The sequence below is a fragment of the Ipomoea nil genome, unplaced genomic scaffold (genome assembly GCF_001879475.1).
Source record: "Ipomoea nil cultivar Tokyo-kokei standard unplaced genomic scaffold, Asagao_1.1 scaffold1936, whole genome shotgun sequence".
NCBI classification, from domain to species: domain Eukaryota; kingdom Viridiplantae; phylum Streptophyta; class Magnoliopsida; order Solanales; family Convolvulaceae; genus Ipomoea; species Ipomoea nil.
The window spans coordinates 1,030,230-1,049,960 of record NW_017618364.1 but is presented as its reverse complement, the minus strand read 5'-3'; the positions used below and the strand labels follow the sequence as shown (position 1 = coordinate 1,049,960).

The 19,731-nt window shown below is 34.8% G+C and overlaps 1 pseudogene; it reads left to right on the top strand.

The window, feature by feature from the left end:
- Positions 1-16,482: 16,482 nt before the first annotated feature.
- On the top strand, positions 16,483-19,135 carry LOC109146674 (annotated as a pseudogene).
- The last annotated feature ends 596 nt before the right edge of the window (positions 19,136-19,731 follow it).

The following is a 19,731-nucleotide window of genomic DNA, read 5'->3' as shown; positions in this document are numbered from 1 at the left end:
AGAAACCAAGCGGTATGGGAGCATGCTCTACCGATGCCCAAACGAGTGGTGAATGCGGCGACATCTGCGTGGCAAGCGTGGAGCATGGTGCATGGAGGACCGGCTGCGGTGGCACAAACTGTACCCACTGCCACGGCTGGAGGCGGGCTGCCGAGAGTGTACGTCGATGCTGGCTTCCACGCGTCCGACGGAATGGCGACGACAGGCGCGGTTGTAGTCTCAAGCGAAGGGGAGTTTATGGCATGCTTCAATATGCGGTTACCTCATTGCCTGTCTCCATTAATGGCAGAAGCGTTGGCATGTAAAGAAGCACTATCATGGTTGAAGGACAAGGGATTGCTCGCGGTACAATTACATACGGATTGCCGTAATCTACAACACCACTTGACATCACAAGCCACATGGATGCGAACATATATTGGCTATATCATTGATGGATGCAGGACTATTCTGTCATCTTTTAATTTATGTTCTGTTGTTTACATTCCTAGATTAGAAAATCTTATGGCGCACTCATTAGCGTCGCATGCTTTTACGCAGACTCATATGATGTACTGGGATACTATCCCACTAGACTTTATTGCAGCCTATCTCTAATATAATCACCTTCATTGGTGGCTTTCAAAAAAAAAAAAAAAAAGGTACACTTTTTACCTCCTAAAATTGTGGTCTAGTGACACGAAATAGCTTTCCCATATGGAAGGTCATGGGTTCGAACCTTGAGGGCGATATTAACTCTTTGTGTTTCAGTAGGTTGAACGTATGAATTTTATGACTAGTATGAATATGCTACTAATCTCTTCAATGAGAAGAAGAAAGCCAGAAGGTACATTCCGAACATATGAATTTTATGAACTGGTATGAATATTTTGAAATGATTAATATTTTCTATCAAATACGTATAGAAAGCTTGTCTAAAAATAATTCATTAGATTAAAAATATTTGTCAAACTCGTCAAAGGCTTGGTCAAAATAAAATTGAGAAAAATATGTTTAAAATTTTTTTCAAGACTTAAAATATAGCCAAAAATCAGTCAGAAAAAATATGTTTAAAATTGAGTATAGATTTTGACATCATCAAAAAAGAGAAAATTATTAGGAATTTATGTATTAGATTTTGATGAGCCAAAAATGTATTTAGGATGAAAATTTAAGGCCTTATTTCTTTTTTATTTGTCTCGTATTTTTACCTAAATATTGAAGAATTATCAAGAAGCCAAGAATAATAAATTTGGGGAAGAATTCATGAAGATATTACCATGAAAATCATATTGGAGAAGAAAATCATTTTGAAAGATAAGCAGTTGAAGATATATTTTGGAGCAGGTGATATTGTATGAGATTTAATTCAAGAAAGAGGTGAGGTTGCATGAATTAATTAAGGAGGTGATTGATGTGAGCCAACTTGTACATGTTTCTAGTGTTAGTTTAAGCATATTTGTTGGTTTAAGTTTATGAAAATGTCACTTTAATTGCATATTCCTTTGTTTTATCATTTACATATGGTTGTACACTTGTTTTGAATGTTTTACGGTGTTTGTTAGTGTTTTGGAACCATTGTAGATCAATTGCAAAAGCAAGGGAAGTTCTAAGACGAGTTTGAAGCCAAAACAAAATCAATGTGTGGCTAAGGATCGGAGGTGGCTTAAATACTTCAAAAGGGAGTCAAAAGAGTGGTGTTTTCAATGGTTTTGATCACTTGGGCAAACCGGGTGATGCGTAGTATATTTGCAAACAAATAATTCTCGGAGTACGAGTTATCGATCTACAGGGAAGTGGTTGTATCAAGCACTAGTTACTAATTTATTCATTAGAGCTAATCCTAACAATTGTTTAGATGATTGATTTGCATAAAATAAATAAAATAAAACAGAGATTCATGATTTTGAAAATAATTAGAGAGAAGATGAGATTCCTGAGATTCAAGTATTTAATCACCTAGTTCCAAATCTTAAGGACAATATTAAAATATGGGTTTAACAAGTGTGAGGATGCAATGTGGTATAGAGCTACTCTCGTAGTCACTAACACTAGTGAATTTCCACTCTCGTGGCTTAAACACCCAATAAAACAAGATCAAGCATCATAAATTCCTAACTACTACCATCTCTCGATGCGCAATAATCAAGAATTAAACTCCCTAAATAAATTACCCTTTCTCAAGGTGCAACAATTAGGTGCAATTGTGTGTGCCCAAAGTTATGCTCAACTCTCGTTGTGACACAAACAAAGCAAACGAAACAAGTAACTATGGCCACTAATTACAAGCATCAAACAATATTATCACAATTGCAACACAAGTATTAAACTCAAATAATAATATATTAAAGAAACTGAGAGCTCAGGCACATAGGTTCATAAACACTTTTACCCAAGAATCTCTAAAGAATTTAGCCAAGCATGGCTAAATTAAAACATAGCAAATATTAATAAAGAAAATACAAATTATCAAAAGAGTACAAGAATGAATTGAACCAGACGATTCTCTCGAATCTCCCTAGTCTTCTTCTTGCTTCCCAAGACAACTTGTGGCTCTTGATTTCTCCATGTCTTGTCTCCAAAGATCTCTGAATTCTGGATTCTCCAATTCTCAATTGGGGACGGGTTGAGGAAGGGGGATTTTATAGTAGGTACAAAGCTAGGGCGAAATAAGAATTTCCTATTTAATTTATTTTAGAAATTGTTTAAATTTGGAAATTTGCTATCTTTAATCAAAATTTGGAAGTTTATCTTTGGAATGATTAGGAAATTATTGTAGCCATCTTGCTTTGGAATATTGCCATTTTAAATTATGAAGTTTCTAAAAATTGCGCCCAGTGCAATAGGTACGGTTTGCAAGCTTATTTTAACCTTTTTTGCTTATTATTTAGATTTTGATGTCTTCATAAGAATTGTATCCCTTCGAGTCTTCTTTCTAATGGCGTAAGAATCGCCTCAGTAGGACATTCCTAGCATGAGATATGATCAAAATACTAAATTTTTGCCAATCTGTGCGAGATGAAATGTTACTGGAAGTTTTCGAAGGCTCGACGCGTCTAGTTTTCTGCTGAGTCATAGGTTGTAGCCCTTCGAGTCTTCTTTCCAATGGCGCAAGAATCACCTGAATCGGACATTCCTAGCATGAGATATGATCAAAATACTAAGTTGTCACCGAATTCAACGGGAATTACAACTCTTCGGTCTTTTGATCCACTTTTCCCTTGTTTGATTCTTGTGTTCATTGAAAGTACCACTATTTGGCTCTCTTTGAAGCATTTTAGTCACCTCCCTAGCTTCACCTTGACTTTGTTTTAACTTTGACCTAAAATAGTTCAAAAAACACTAACAAACATCGTAAAACATTCAAAAAAAGTGTGAACCATAATTAAATGATAAAATAAAGGATTATGCCAATAAATTACCAAAATCATGAACTCAAGCCTAACAAATATAATCAAATCCATGCTAAAAATATGCACAATTGGACGCACATCACCGGGATAAAAGTGGAGCAAAAGAGCAATAAGTGACAATTCTCCCACATATTGGTGATAGTTTGGTTTTTGAGCATATCTCAGCCTAGGAATATACAAATGAAGTGATTCTTACGCTATTGGAAAGAAGACTCGAAAGGCTACAACTCTTATGAACACATCGAAGTCCAGATCTGAAGGGAAAAAGGTCAAAATCAGCCTGCAAGACGGACCTACGACACTGGAAATTCTCGACGCGACGAAAATTTCCAGTGTGCATTTTGAAATTTGAGGATTAAGACTCGACGCGTCGAAAATGGCGGCCCAGGCACGATTTTGGCCCAGTTTTGCGCGAAAAAATCTTATTTCCTCTGTGATTGATTCCTACTATAAAATTCCCCTTCCTCAACCCTAATATTCATTCAGAGATCCTTGGACACACCAAAGAGGAGAAAATCAAGAGCAAGAGTCGTCTTTGAAGCAAGAAGAATGTTGGAAAAAGTGCTTGTATTCTGTAATACATTTGAGATACAACAAAATATAGAATACAACAGGGAACAAAAACTGGATCATTTGATATCTTCAGGCGTGTAATCACTTTCCTATAAGCTTTAAATCTCCCTCTATAAAAGCAACAAGGTTCAAGATTTAATCTTATGGGATACAAGAAGATGAATGAAACTCTCAAGTTGCTTCGTTTGAGAATTTCCTGTAGAATTGTAAGCCTGTAAAGTATCTTGGTTTCCTGCAAATTGATTGTCTGTATCAATTGCATCTGTTAACTTTTCTCTGTATTCTTCAGATGTCTCTATAAATATTTATATAAAATATTTTGATGGTTAGGAGAAGTTACAGGGAAGTTACTGATAGTTTAATACTCCAACTTCCAGAAGATATATCTTTAATGATATATCACTTGAACCATGTACAACATGTACATTATATGCATGTTCGTAGGTTACGTACTGCATGCAAAATAGATTAGTATATATATATATATATATATATTTATAACTTCCATGCATGTAACATGCAAAGAGTAAATAAATACTATATATTTATATATTGTAACTCATGTATGCAGTAAAGAAAACACGAAGCAAAGCTTCCACCGAGAGTTTTGAACACGATTTGTACATAGTTTTTAACAAATCGTTACACGAAGCAATAAGCACGAGTCAATACCAAAACAGTACATTCGACTCTTGGTGCACGAATCAATCAGCATGATTCGTTAAGCAATCGTTAAGCACGACTCAATAAGCATCAATGATTCATTACCACGAATCATTGAAATCATTGAAACCAGCAAATTGCATATATCAAACTTCGTGTACTTTTCGGTTCCAACTGTACGAAATATTCATATTTTTCAAATTACTTTTCTACCAAACTAAAATAATATTTATAACTCCACAACTCCAAATATTATTTCAAGCTTCCATGGTAGTCCATCTGAAACATAATCTTCATTACTATATAAATCTCCAACAAAGAAAGCTAAGGAGATTTGGAAAAATCGTTTGGTTCATTCTTGTAATTTCTTTGATGATTTGTAATTCTTTAAATATATTTGCTATGTATAATTTTGTCATGCTTGACTAAATTCTTTAGAGATTCTTGGCTAAAGTGTTTATGAACCTATGTGCCTGAGCTATCAGATTCTTTAATAGATTATTATTTGGGTTTAATACTTGTGTTGCAATTGTGTTTATCATTGTTGTTGCTAGTAGTTTAGGGCCCGAATTACTTGCTTCATACCTTTGTTTGTGTCACAACGAGAGTTGGGCATATATTGGGGAGACATTTCTTTGCTGTTGATTTTGAGTGGACAAATATTTTGTCCCTGTTGATTTCATTGTAATAGATGCTCAGGAAAATCCAGATATTCCACTCATCTTGCGGAGACATTTCTTTGCCACAACTGGAGCATTAATTGATGCAAGGAAGGGAACGATGATTTTATACTTTGGAGAATAAAAAGTGGAATTCAATGCCTTCGAGGAGAAAAGTTCATGCAACATGGTTCATCTAATGAAGTGGGCTGAGGACAACCTCGCGAATCAACCAAGATGAGCATCCATTAATGAGGTTACGTCGAGGTAACGATGTTAAATTTAGCGCTTCATGGGAGGCACCCCATATTATCTTTTATTGCTTTCCTATTTATTGATTTCTAGTTTCGTTTTATTTAGTTTTTATTGCTTTCTAGTTTCGTCTTATTTTATTATATATTGCTTTTTAGTTCGTGTTATTTTTGCTTTTTCTTTTCTCTTGTTCTCCTTTCTTTTGTTTTGCATCAGGGACGATGCAAATTTTTAAGTGTGGGGGAGGAGTCAATAATTTGGGGATAATTTTTAAAATTTTTGTTTTTACTTGGATGACTCATATGCTATTTTTGGTGAATAAGTTACTTGTCTCAGCATTCAATTGCAATTACTCTCTCTTGTTGGTTTGTGGTTTGTTTTAGTGGTGCTTGCTGCATCTCAATTTGTGATTGATATTTTGAGCTGTAACACATAATTGATCTATTCCCTTGCTAATAGCTTTGTTAACCACTTAATAATTGGATTAATTCTTGATCTTGTGTGTTATGCATTACTAGTGAAGGCTTATGTGAGATTCTGGTCATGGTGTTTTGCTAGAACTTGCCTCATTACTCCCTAAGTGAAGTCTAGGTTTTGCATGTTTTGAAGTGATTTAAACCTGTCCCTATATATGTTTTTATCCTTTGTGTCCCCATTGTGCCTCTCGTTTGTTTAAATAAGTGCTAAGCACTTATCCCTCATTGTAATTGCACCTAACTGTTAGGGAGTTAAATTATTGATTATTGCACATCGGGGGATGGTAGTAGTTAGGAATTTATTATGATGTTTGTTCTTGTTTTATTGAGTGTTTATATCACGAGAGTGGATATTTGCTAGTGTTAGGGACTACGGGAGTAGCTCTATACCACCTTGCATCCTCACACTTGTTAAACCCAGATTTTAATATTGTTCTTAGGATTGGCACTAGGGGATTAAACACTTGAATCACGGGAATCTCATTCTCTCTCTATTATTTTCATCTCCCTGAATCATTGCTTTATTTTATTTATTTATTGCAGCCATCCAAGTCAATCGTTAGGATTAGCTTCATAAAATAAATTAATAACTAGTGCTTAATAAAACCACTTCCCTGTGGATCAATAGATACTCCGGGTATTTATTTGTTTGAAAATATACTACAACCAGTGACATTGCAACAAGCTATGAGGTTGCAGAAATAATTAAGAAGGTGAGATTGCAACTAGATACGAGGTTGTACATATTAATTACGGAGGTGAAATTGTAATTAACAAGAGGTGAGGTTGCACAAAATAATTAAAGAGGTGAGATTGCAACAAATAGGTGAAGTTGCAATAAATTAATAAAATGCATAAGAGATTGCAAGCAACTGAAGTAGTAATTTAATTAAAAGACATGAGAGATTGTACAATTAAATAAGTAGGTAAGGTTGCATGCACAAAAATTAAGGAAGTAGATGAAGTAGTCGTGCGCTCAAATTAAATTGGAAGGAGGTAAAGTTTGAGAACTATTTTTTTATTGAAAGAGCTAAGGATATGATGGATCTAAGGTTTATTATGGAAAGAACTAATGTTGGAGCTAAGTTAAGGTTTCTTATGGAAAGAGCTAAGGTTGGAACTAAGGTTTATTATGGAAATTAAAGAGCTAAGGTTTATTTTGGAAAGAGCTAAGGTATATTATGGAAAGAGCTAAGGTTGTTGTTCAAGTTTAAGAGACAATTCCAATTTTGTAAAGAGCTAAGGATCTGCTTGAATATATATCTGCCAGAATATAATTAAAAAGCTAATACTGCTTGAATTTATTAAGGAGCTGAAGTTCACTACAGGATTCCAAAATAAAAATTACTCCTACTGCAGAATTATTTCTAGACGCCAACAGCAAAGTCATAAAAGTCTATAAAGTTTTTATATCTACTATACTAATAAGAGCCCAAGAGAGTTAGGCCTGGCGGTCACAGATTTTAATCAAACGAATGTCTTAGATTGATCAGATTTAAATTTTATACTAAAATTTCCTAAAATACCCACACACCGTTACTAATTCCGTTAAAATTTTAAGAATTGCCGTTAGTTCACCGTTAACTTACTCATTGATTTCAATAAAAAAAATGTCTTAGGCTCACAATAACATAAAATAATACTATATATTTATTTACCAAGTATTTTATTAATACCATGAAAAAATTAAAAAAAATATAATTAATAAAGTCAACCATATTAACTACTTGAGAGATTTTGTGACAAAGAGAGTATTCAAATCACACAATAAATTGAAGTGAGAACTACCTCACAATGTCCTTGTTTGACAATCAGCAGTTAGCGGTTAGCGTTAACGGATTATACTAGCGGATTTGACCAGCGAATTTATTTAATTATTAACATTGGGTAGAAAACATGACCGCCAAATTATTAAATCAAATGAATGGTTCATATTGTTCAGGTTTTAATTTTTTCCTTTTAAGATTTTCTAATTTATCCTTAATTATATGATTATCCATTTAACTTTTCCATTCATTCACCGTTAGTCTAATTCTAATATTAAAGTCTAATATAGAATTATAACTACACCATTAATCTAATTCTAATATTAAAGTCTTAATAGAACTTAACCACAAATCGTCGGAATCTCCTCAAACAATATTAGTATATATTTAATATTTTATGGCCTAATTTTTATTTGTTCTCCCTTTATGTCCCGTATTTGGTTTCAACCATACCTATACAATTATTTTATTGACAATTATAATCAATATCGACTATATTATCTTGCATTTGTAAACTTAGAATTACCTATTTAACCCGCACGGGCTTAGCTCAATGGTTTAGTAGGTAGTATTTGGGGGAAGAGACCAAGGTTTGAACCTCGGCGGCGGCAATGCGGGAATTATGTCCAAAGTGGGCAGATTCCTTGTGCGTATCAGCATTTGGCCCTGTCTGCTGAACCATTGAGTCACCATGATTTACAACTTCCCACAATGCTCTGTCGGGTCGGAGTGTGGGGGGCCCTTGGGTTGGGGACTCAACCTTTGGGAGAAGAATTACCTATTTAAATATGTAAATTCAACCTTCAATTATCTATGCATGAACAATTTCAATATAATCTTGCCTTAATATACTTTAAAGTACTTATTTAAAAAAAAACATTGGGCATTATCCCAATTGCGCAATGCGCGTAAAAAACTAGTAAACTACACTAGTACAAAAAACATCAATAAAATCGAATAATTCACGTCCAAAGTTAGAACTTTGGACGCCCAAAGTGTAGTGCGGTGGCATTTTTGTAATTAAAATGCCACTATATAATTTTTTATTATTTTTTCTGAAATTAAAAAGAATAGGCGTCCAAAGTTGTAGAACTTTTGGACGCCTATTATATGCCTAAAAGTCATTTTTGTAATTAAAATATCACTATTTATTTTATTTTACTTTTTTGACGCAAATAATAAACGCTATGTTAGAGTTTTTCTAACAAAATCGCCCCCAACCTCGTCTTCTCCCCGTCTCTGCCTTCTTCTCTATTCTGAACAAAACCGCCCCACAGTTGTCGTTCTCCATCTCCACTCCGCCGGTCATCCATCGTCATTCGCTCGCCACTCGCCTCCATCGTCTTTTCTGCTACTGTAATACCCACTATCTTAGAAATAAATTATATCTATGTTTATTAAATGTGGTCAACAAGTCAAAGCTTATCCAAATTTAATATTGGATAAAATTACTAAATAGCCCTTCCTTACCCTTAAAGGTTAAGAAACCACTTTGGTCTTTGGATAAACATCTCTTTTGAAAGAAGATAAGGGGAGTGGACTAGAGAGATAGAGGAAAAGAAAAATCTTGAAGTTTTGATCTTCATCTTCTTCAAGCTTAGGTCTCAAGTTATTGGAGTATTCTAGGTAAGTTTGACCTTCATATTTCACTCTTTTTTAGTTGGGTTTAACATTTGAGCTCTAAGATTGATGTTTGAAAATATTAGGAAATTTGACAAGGAGTATTTGGGTGAGGTAAATAGCTAAGATTTGGGTGTTTCAGGTAAGTGGTTAACTCTTCTCTCCTTATTTCGCAACTCATACATATAACCGATTTTGAAATCTCTACTACTTTGGATACCCATTTTAGGGTTAGTATGAGTTAAAAATATTTTAGACTATGATATTTTTTGGGTTTGAAACGCTAAGCTGAAGTCTGGACTGGAATTCTTATGTATTTTGGAGTTTGGACTAAAATTGTGTTTGGGTTTGTTGGAACTGTGTTTTCGGAATAAGGTTTAGCTAAATGGCTGACTAAAATTAACATGGTGTGTAGTGATGGTTGAATGGTTTATGGTTGTTGTGCTGGTAGCTATTAGTGGTTGGTCTAGAGTTCGATTCTGCTTTGCTAATATGGCCTTATGTTTGTTTTATATATGTAATATATGCTTATAAAATGAATTATTTGTTTAAAGTGAGACTTGAACTCTTACTCTCATGCTTATTAATTTAAATTCTTTCCAACTAAGCCATTTCAATCCCTTTAAAATTACTTTGGTTTAATAAACTATTCTATGATTTTTAAAGAGTTATGTACTAAGAAAATTATTATTTTGAGAATGGTTTATACCTTGCATATTTCTTAATTTGATAAACTTATTATCTATTTTGGAAATATGTACCTCGTTATGTGATTTTAAGGAAATGATTTTTGCTACATCGGGCTATTTGATTATAAGAACTATTTTGAGTGTTTGATCAAACTCATGAGGCAACCTACGTTTTGTTGTTTGTTTTGTTTGGTTTGGAACGTTCCTAATTGCTCATTCCGAATCGTCGAGTCTTTTGAATTATTTGTTGGAACGTTCCATCCGGCTCATTCTGAATCGTCGAGCCTGACTCATTCCGAATCGTCGAGTCTTTTTGGACCATTATACCGATAATGGCATGTGCCACAGAATATAATGGTGGTTGTAGGTTGCCAATGGGTCATATGTTAAGGAATGATTTGTGCTTTTGAAAGTATTGTTTTATGAAATATTGTTGATGCCCATGTAGCTAAAGTTTCTTGTTTTGTGAGCTTATGTATAGTATGATGGAGTATATTATGACTTCGATATAGTTTAAAGATCAAGTTTTGCATCTAGTTATTACTCTAAAGTTTTTTGTTCTATATTGGGGTTACTTGATCCGGGGTTGAGAGGAGTACCACTTACTGGGCATTAGCTCATTATTTGTATTTTTCTCATGTTTCAGAGTAGTTAAGGACATGTGAATAGCACGAGCACAAGTGGTGGGGTCTCGAAGGTGACTTTTGGAACTAGGAGACTTAGTCCTAATTTTGGAGCGTATCACGAATTTTGTTTATTTTGGATATTCCTTTGACCCTTTGTATCTTTGGTAACACATTGTGCTTGGTTTGGTGTTTCTGATACATTTTGGACATACTACTCTTGATTGTAAAAATTTTAATAGTGGTGATTTTGATGAGTTTTTGGGAAGAACTAGTTGTTTATATTTTGTCATATTGGGTTGAGGAATTATTATGTATTCAAGTGTTGTTATGAAGGTTCCGAGAGGTATGTATGGCTAGGCTTCGTATTGTTACAGGTTTTCATGTAGCGATACGGCCGGGTCATGTCCTAGAAGTGGGGCGTGACTGAGTGGTATCAGAGCCTAGGTTTAAATCCTTAGTTGGTCAAGAAGTTAAGTTTGAATTTTTGCAAGATTAGGCTTTAACCTAGCGGAAGATAAATTTAGGCTTTGGGCAAATTTCGGATGTGGTTTGCTAAACATTTTCGCTAATGTGGTCATACTTTCTCTGTTTTGAATTTAAGGAGTATTGCTTTACAAGGATCAGGAGGGGTGTTCCTAAATGTGGTCGAACTCGTCGAGTTGGGCTGTTGTTAAATGTGTCGCCTATTCGGAATATAGTTGTAGATGTTTACGTGCTGTGTGATTCAGGTTCTTCGCATTATTTTATTTATGAGAAGTTGCAAATGATTTAAATTTGCAAGCTAAGAAGTTGAGTGATCATTTGTATATTAATAACCGTATGGGGCAGATGGTGGCGACAGATACTTGGTTTCAAGATTGTCATCTACAAATTAATGGGAGTGATGTGTCAATTGATTTAATTAAGCTAGATATGCAGGATTTAGATGTGATATTCGGAATGGATTGGCTATCCAGAAACTATGCCTACATTGATTGCGTTCGTTAGAATGTGGTATTTTAAATTCCTGGACAATCTATCCTTACTATTGGGACACTTTCCTAAGAGTGGAGTGTTGGTTTCGGAAGTGCCATTGAAAGTAATTTCTACATTGAAAGCTAAGAAAGAATTGGCAAAAGGGTGTAGCGGTTTCTTGACTTATGTAATGGATACCCACCAGAAAGAAGTTAAGTTAGATGATATCCCAGTTGTTAAGGAATTTCCATACGTGTTCCCAGAGTGTTTACATAGGTTGCCTCTAGATAGAGAAATTGAGTTTGAAATAGAGGTTGTCCCGGAACTATTCCAATCTCAAAGGCCCCTTACCGCATGGCACCATCTGAGCTACGTGAGTTAAAGGTACAATGCAAGAATTGCTTGATATGGGATTTATTAGACCTAGTGTATCTCTTCGGCGTGCAACAATGTTATTTATGAAGAAGAAAAAAAAAATTGTAGCTTGCTATTGTGTATTGACTCTCGGGAATTGAATAAAGTTACTATCAAGAACATGTATCTTCTACCTTGCATAGATGATTTATTTGACCAGTTGCAAGGTGCTAAATACTTCTCAAAAATTAATTTGAGATCAGAGTATCATCAATTGAAGGTTAAAGCTAGTGATGTACCCAAGATTGCTTTTAGGACCCAGTATGGCCATTATGAATTTTTGGTGACGTTGTTCGGGTTTACTAATGCTCATGCTTTCTTTATGGATTTAATGAATAGGGCCCTAAAGACATTTATGGATAATTTGTTGTGGTATTCATTAACGACATTTTGGCATATTCAAAGAGTGAGGAAGAGCGGCATGCTCAACATTTGAGGACTATCTTGCACACCTTGAAGGAAAGATTGATTAGTGCACTTGTCTTAGCCTTACCATCCGGGGAATGAGGATTTGTTATTTATAGTGATGCATCAAAAATAAGATTATGATGTGTGTTGATGCAAAATGATAAGGGGGTAGCCTATGCCTCTCGACATTTAAGTCCTATGAAGTTAATTACCCCACTCATGACTTAGAACTAGTAGCTGTGGCATTTGCTTTAAAAACGTGGAGACACTACATGTAAGGAGAATCTTTTAAAATATTCACGGACCACAAGAGTTTGAAGTACCTCTTTACCCAAAATGAATTAAACATGAGACAATGATGATGGTTGGAGCTAATCAAAGATTATGACCTCTCTATTAATTATCATTCGGGTAAGGCTAACATGGTAGCTAATGCTTTAAGTCGTAAGTCCTCCATGGATAATGTGACAATGGTGACTACTCAAACCCAATTGTTGAAAGATTCGCAAGTTTTAGAAGTTGGGGGTATTTCACAAGATATGCAATGAGGGATATTGGCAACTATGACTGCAAAACCGGCATTATTAGATCGCATCAAAGCGGCCCAAGTTTTAGATTCCGAGTTGATTAAGATTAAGAAAAAAAATAAAAATTAAATGGGTGACCCAAAAGAGTTTAGTATTCATGACGATGACTCCCTATATTTTAAGTCCCCATTATGCATTCCAAATGACGTTGAGATAAGGAAGGATATTTTAAAGGAGACACATCAATCCCACTTCTCGGTACATCCAGGTGCTATCAAAAGGTATAGAGATATGAAAAGTAATTTCTGGTGGAGTGGTATGAAGCGGGAAATTGCTGACTTTGTGGCTAGATGCATGATATGTTAGCAAGTCAAAGCTAAACACCAAAGACTGGCGGGATTATTGAAACCCTAGAGATACCTCAATGAAAGTGGGAACATATATCTATGAATTTTGCGAGTAGATTACTGAATAGTCAACATGGGAAAAATATCATTTGGGTTATTGTGGATCGACTTAGTAAGGTTGCACATTTTATACCCATTAAGAAGACAACTCTATTGAATGCCCTAACTGAGTTGTATGTGAATAAAGTTGTAAGGTCACATGGCATACCTGTTAGTATAATATCTAACTTGGACTCTAGATTTGTGTCAAAATATTGGAGAAGCTTACAATGAGCCATGTTAACTAAATTAAGATTAAGCATTGCATTTCATCCACAAATAGATGGGCAAACAGAGAGGACTATTCAGACCTTGGAAGATATGCTTCAAGATTGTGTATTGGATTTCAAAGGTAGTTGGGGTAAATACTTAACGTTGATTGAGGTTGCATATAACAATAGCTACCAATCGAGTATAGGAATGACACCTTTTGAAGCTTTATTTGGGAGGAAATGTAGATATCCTTTATATTGGAATGAAGCTGTAGAAAGAAAGATCTTAGGGCTAGAACTTGTACAACTCACAGTTGAGAAGATTCAATTAATTAAGATAAGATTAAAGCTTCTCAAGACAAACAAAAGAGCAGGGATGACTTGAAAAGAAGATAATTTGAATTCAAAGTTAGAAATTTTGTGTATTTAAAGGTTTCACCAACTCGAGGAGTAATGAGGTTTGGAGAAAAAGGGAAATTAAATTCATGTTACATTGAACCATTTGAGATTTTGAGAAGAGTTGGTAGTTTGGCATATAAACTAGCACTACTACCACAACTAGCTGGAGTTCACAATGTATTGCATGTATCAATGCTAAGAAGGTACATTGCAGATCTGAGTCATGTGGAATAGCAACCTTTGCAAATTAGAGATGACTTAACTTATGAAGAAGCATCTCTTCGCATCATTGACCAAAAAGAACAAGTGTTGAGGTCCCGAGTAATCCCATTTGTTAAAGTCCAACGAGGTCACATCATACTCCAAGAGAAGCAACATAGGAAAGGAAAGATGATATGAATGATAGATATCCTGAACTCTTTCGAGTTTGAAGGTATGTAAGTTTCGAGGACGAAACTTATTTTAAGGAGGTGAGATTGTAATACCCACTATCTTAGAAATAAATTATATCTGTTTATTAAATGTGGTCAACAAGTCAAAGCTTATCCAAATTTAATATTGGATAAAATTACTAAATAGCCCTTCCTTACCCTTAAAGGTTAAGAAACCACTTTGGTCTTTGGATAAACATCTCTTTTGAAAGAAGATAAGGGGAGTGGACTAGAGAGATAGAGGAAAAGAAAAATCTTGAAGTTTTGATCTCCATCTTCTTCAAGCTTAGGTCTCAAGTTATTGGAGTATTCTAGGTAAGTTTGACCTTCATATTTCGCTCTTTTTTAGTTGGGTTTAACATTTGAGCTCTAAGATTGATGTTTGAAAATATTAGAAAATTTGACAAGGAGTATTTGGGTGAGCTAAATAGCTAAGATTTGGGTGTTTCAGGTAAGTGGTTAACTCTTCTCTCCTTATTTCGCAACCCATACATATAACCGATTTTGAAATCTCTACTACTTTGGATACCCATTTTAGGGTTAGTATGAGTTAAAAATATTTTAGACTATGATATTTTTTGGGTTTGAAACGCTAAGCTGAAGTCTGGACTGGAATTCTTATGTATTTTGGAGTTTGGACTAAAATTGTGTTTGGGTTTGTTGGAACTGTGTTTTCGGAATAAGGTTTAGCTAAATGGCTGACTAAAATTAACACGGTGTGTAGTGATGGTTGAATGGTTTATGGTTGCTGTGCTGGTAGTTATTAGTGGTTGGTCTAGAGTTCGATTCTGCTTTGCTAATATGGCCTTATGTTTGTTTTATATATGTAATATATGCTTATAAAATGAATTATTTGTTTAAAGTGAGACTTGAACTCTTACTCTCATGCTTATATTAATTTAAATTCTTTCCAACTAAGCCATTTCAATCCCTTTAAAATTACTTTGGTTTAATAAACTATTCTATGATTTTTAAAGAGTTATGTACTAAGAAAATTATTATTTTGAGAATGGTTTATACCTTGCATATTTCTTAATTTGATAAACTTATTATCTATTTTGGAAATATGTACCTCGTTATGTGATTTTAAGGAAATGATTTTTGCTACATCGGGCTATTTGATTATAAGAACTATTTTGAGTGTTTGATCAAACTCATGAGGCAACCTACGTTTTGTTGTTTGTTTTGTTTGGTTTGGAACGTTCCTAATTGCTCATTCCGAATCGTCGAGTCTTTTGAATTATTTGTTGGAACGTTCCATCCGGCTCATTCTGAATCGTCGAGCCTGACTCATTCCGAATCGTCGAGTCTTTTTGGACCATTATACCGATAATGACATGTGCCACAGAATATAATGGTGGTTGTAGGTTGCCAATGGGTCATATGTTAAGGAATGATTTGTGCTTTTGAAAGTATTGTTTTATGAAATATTGTTGATGCCCACGTAGCTAAAGTTTCTTGTTTTGTGAGCTTATGTATAGTATGATGGAGTATATTATGACTTCGATATAGTTTAAAGATCAAGTTTTGCATCTAGTTATTACTCTAAAGTTTTTTGTTCTATATTGGGGTTACTTGATCCGGGGTTGAGAGGAGTACCACTTACTGAGCATTAGCTCATTATTTGTATTTTTCTCATGTTTCAGAGTAGTTAAGGACATGTGAATAGCACGAGCATAAGTGGTGGGGTCTCGAAGCTGACTTTTGGAACTAGGAGACTTAGTCCTAATTTTGGAGCGTATCACGGATTTTGTTTATTTTGGATATTCCTTTGACCCTTTGTATCTTTGGTAACACATTGTGCTTGGTTTGGTGTTTCTGATACATTTTGGACATACTACTCTTGATTGTAAAAATTTTAATAGTGGTGATTTTGATGAGTTTTTGGGAAGAACTAGTTGTTTATATTTTGTCATATTGGGTTGAGGAATTATTATGTATTCAAGTGTTGTTATGAAGGTTCCGAGAGGTATGTATGGCTAGGCTTCGTATTGTTACAGGTTTTCATGTAGCTATACGGCCGGGTCATGTCCTAAAAGTGGGGCGTGACAGCTACTCTCGTCGCTGCTGCGCTATTCTCTGCTGCCATCGCTGTTCACTGGTCGCCGCCGGTCTCGCCCGTCGCCCATTGCCGCAAGCTCGCCGGTTGCCGACATTCTCACCGGTCGCCGCAAGGTACGTCCTTTGAATACCAAGGCGATAAACATCGAAACTCCTCCAAACTCTCTTGGAAAACGTCGCCAAACGCACCAATAAACTTAGCTTTGATCTTCCATCGTTTGTTATTCCTGTCAAGCCGTTTTTTTTTTTTTTTTTTGTTCATGTTAGAAACTTTTCCAAGCATTGGCCGGGTGAGGGTGAAGCATCGAGGGATTCTTCTTACCCTCTAAGGGACTGTAATTAGGTCTGGGGTTGCAAAAATGATAGAATGGGGAAAGTGGTACCAATGTCGGAGATGTAAACACAGGTTGATTATTATGTGCTTTCTGAATGCTCTTACACTTGGTTTTGCTTCACAGAGGGATTATTGCATAGTTGAGGGACAATTAATGGGCAAAAAAGTTAGCCTCTATTAGTCTTTTAATTATATAAAATTAGCCACTGTTAGTCTCTCTATCACGAGTATTCAAATGTCAAGGAAAAAAAGGATTGAGAATAGACTAAGTGCTCTACTTATAAATATTTTAGCTCCATCCATCTTTAGTCTACTAATGAAATGACTACTGCAAACATTTAGTCTTTCTATATTGCAATTTGTAAAGATATGGATTATTTACTGCCATGTTCCAAGAGTACTGAGAAATTTGAATGGACAAAGTGAAACTGTTATCTAGATTAACTAGTTTTCTCTTCTGAAATTTTTTTTTTTTCCGTTACATTTCCAGGAGAATAAATGAATTAAAGTCATAAATAGGAGAATAAATGAATTAAAGTCATAAATAGACATTCATGATGACATTATAATGGTTGTAACTGCTCCTATTTTTTAAAACTGTTGTGAAAATTAGGCAGGAATGCCATTCTTAGGGGTGTTTGCCCATAGGTCTTTGGACTTTTCACTGTCAAGCTTGCAGGTTATATTCTTGTTGTTGTTGGCTCTTCTTAATTTAATTTAACATAGGTACAGTCAAATCATGAGATTGATATTATCAGCAATCACATGCCATGTGAATAAACTTATAACAAGATATAGTTGCATTTAATCTTAGTAGTAGTTTTCTCAGTGTTTCTTCAGTTGAGAACTCTCAAACCTTTTTACATGCCATTTTGATGGAGTTCATTTTGATATAGTCACATTGACACTTATTGGAGGAGTTGAACATATTGATGCTTCTGGAACAAAAGTAAGGGGGGATTCTCATTTGCTTCTTGTTGGTGATCCTGGTAACTTCTCATATTTTATGCTTGAATATCAGAGTATCTTCTTGTGACTACTATTTTAAAATGATTAAATGGTTAACATAATTTTTAGAACGAATTTGACTTTGTTTTGAAAATTATTGGTCCATAATACCAGGCTATCAGCTGAATAATGCTCTAAATATACTTTTGTCTTTGTAATTCAATCAGGTACTGGGAAGTCACAATTTTTGAAGTTTGCTGCAAAATTGAGCAATAGAGCTGTAATTGCTACATGGGTTGGGAAGCACAAGTGATGGGTTAACTGTTACTGCAGTTAGAGATGGGGGTATAACATTTCTCACTTCAATTATTATTTAGAGGTTGGGTTTTGCTAACACTTATTAAGTGCTTTTAGGGGAGTGATCGAATTCTGGAAGCTGGTGCTCTTGTATTAGCTGATGGTGGTCTTTGTTGCATTGATGAATTTGATAGGTAAACTCATGAGGGAACCACACATGTTATGGACAATTCATTGTTTTTGGTGCATTGGGATTGAACCTGACACCTCTTGTTAGAATCTTGCTCTAATGCATTGGACTACAATGCCCTTGTCTATAATAGACAATTCATGATTTTTCAAGAGAAATGTTTTTATTTAGCAAATGCACTTTGACAGTAGGTTCACTGAACTAATCACATGTTATAGTACATATTTTTATATGTCAACCTAATGATGTGCTTTTTGATAGCATGAAGGAACATGATAGGGTGACCATCCATGAAGCTATAGAGCAGCAAACTATTAGTGTTGCCAAGGTAAATAATCATACAAAAGTTCTTTTTTGGAATGACCTTTAATTTTGTTCCCATAATGCAATCCAATTTGGATTTTATCGTTTTGATTGGTATGTCCCAAGCAACAAAGAACCATCTCCTTTAGGATGCTTTTATGGCATAAAAAACTTGGAATCTCTTTATATTTTTATGACACTTGTGAACTTTTCCTTTAAAATCTAACATGACAAACCAATTTTATTTGGGAATGCCATCTTCCCACCCCTGAAAGGGAAAAAGATTTATTGTTTTTATATTTGTTATTGATCAATGAACATGACCTCTCTATGACAATTCTAGGCTGGTCTTGTAACAACTCTGAGTACAAAGACAATAGTCTTTGGTGCAACAAATCATAAAGGACATTACGATCCTGAGCATCGTATCTTTTCTTTTGGTCCTGAGCATTTGTGCCTTTCACGTCTTACAAGATGAATTTCCAGAATTATCATCATTTCAAATTTTTTCTGCATTCGATTTCATATTGTCGTTTCTTTAGCAGACACAAACAAAGAGCTGAATCCTATTGAGAATTCCCATTTTTTCCATAATTTAACCAACACAAACAAAGAGCTGCAATTCTGAGGAGATTCTGCACGATATCTGGCCACTTCCTATGCTTAGGCGGTAAAATGCTTTGAAAGCCAATTCTGGTTCAGAAATACAAAATGTGTCACTTGTTAAAATGAGAAATCTTCTATACCTGTATTCATCACTTCACTTGACATTTTGACAGGTATCCACTTTGTGAAGAGAGATTTTCAACCAGTTCTCACAAAGGAGGCTGAAAAAGTTATTTCAAGCTATTACCAACTCTAAAGACGATCAGCAACTCAAAATGCAGTAAAAATGAAGAATACCAGGAAGTAAGTGTTGTAGCAGGAAAAACACATGAGGTTAGCTTCTTTTCCTTCAGTGTGTGACTTCAATTGCTTTGTTTTTCCATGTGTTCTTGGTCATTGCAATACAACCAATCTTACCTTACAGTATGTTCTGTTAGTTATCCTCTTCCCAAAGAAGAACTTGAATATAATGGTAATAATATTTG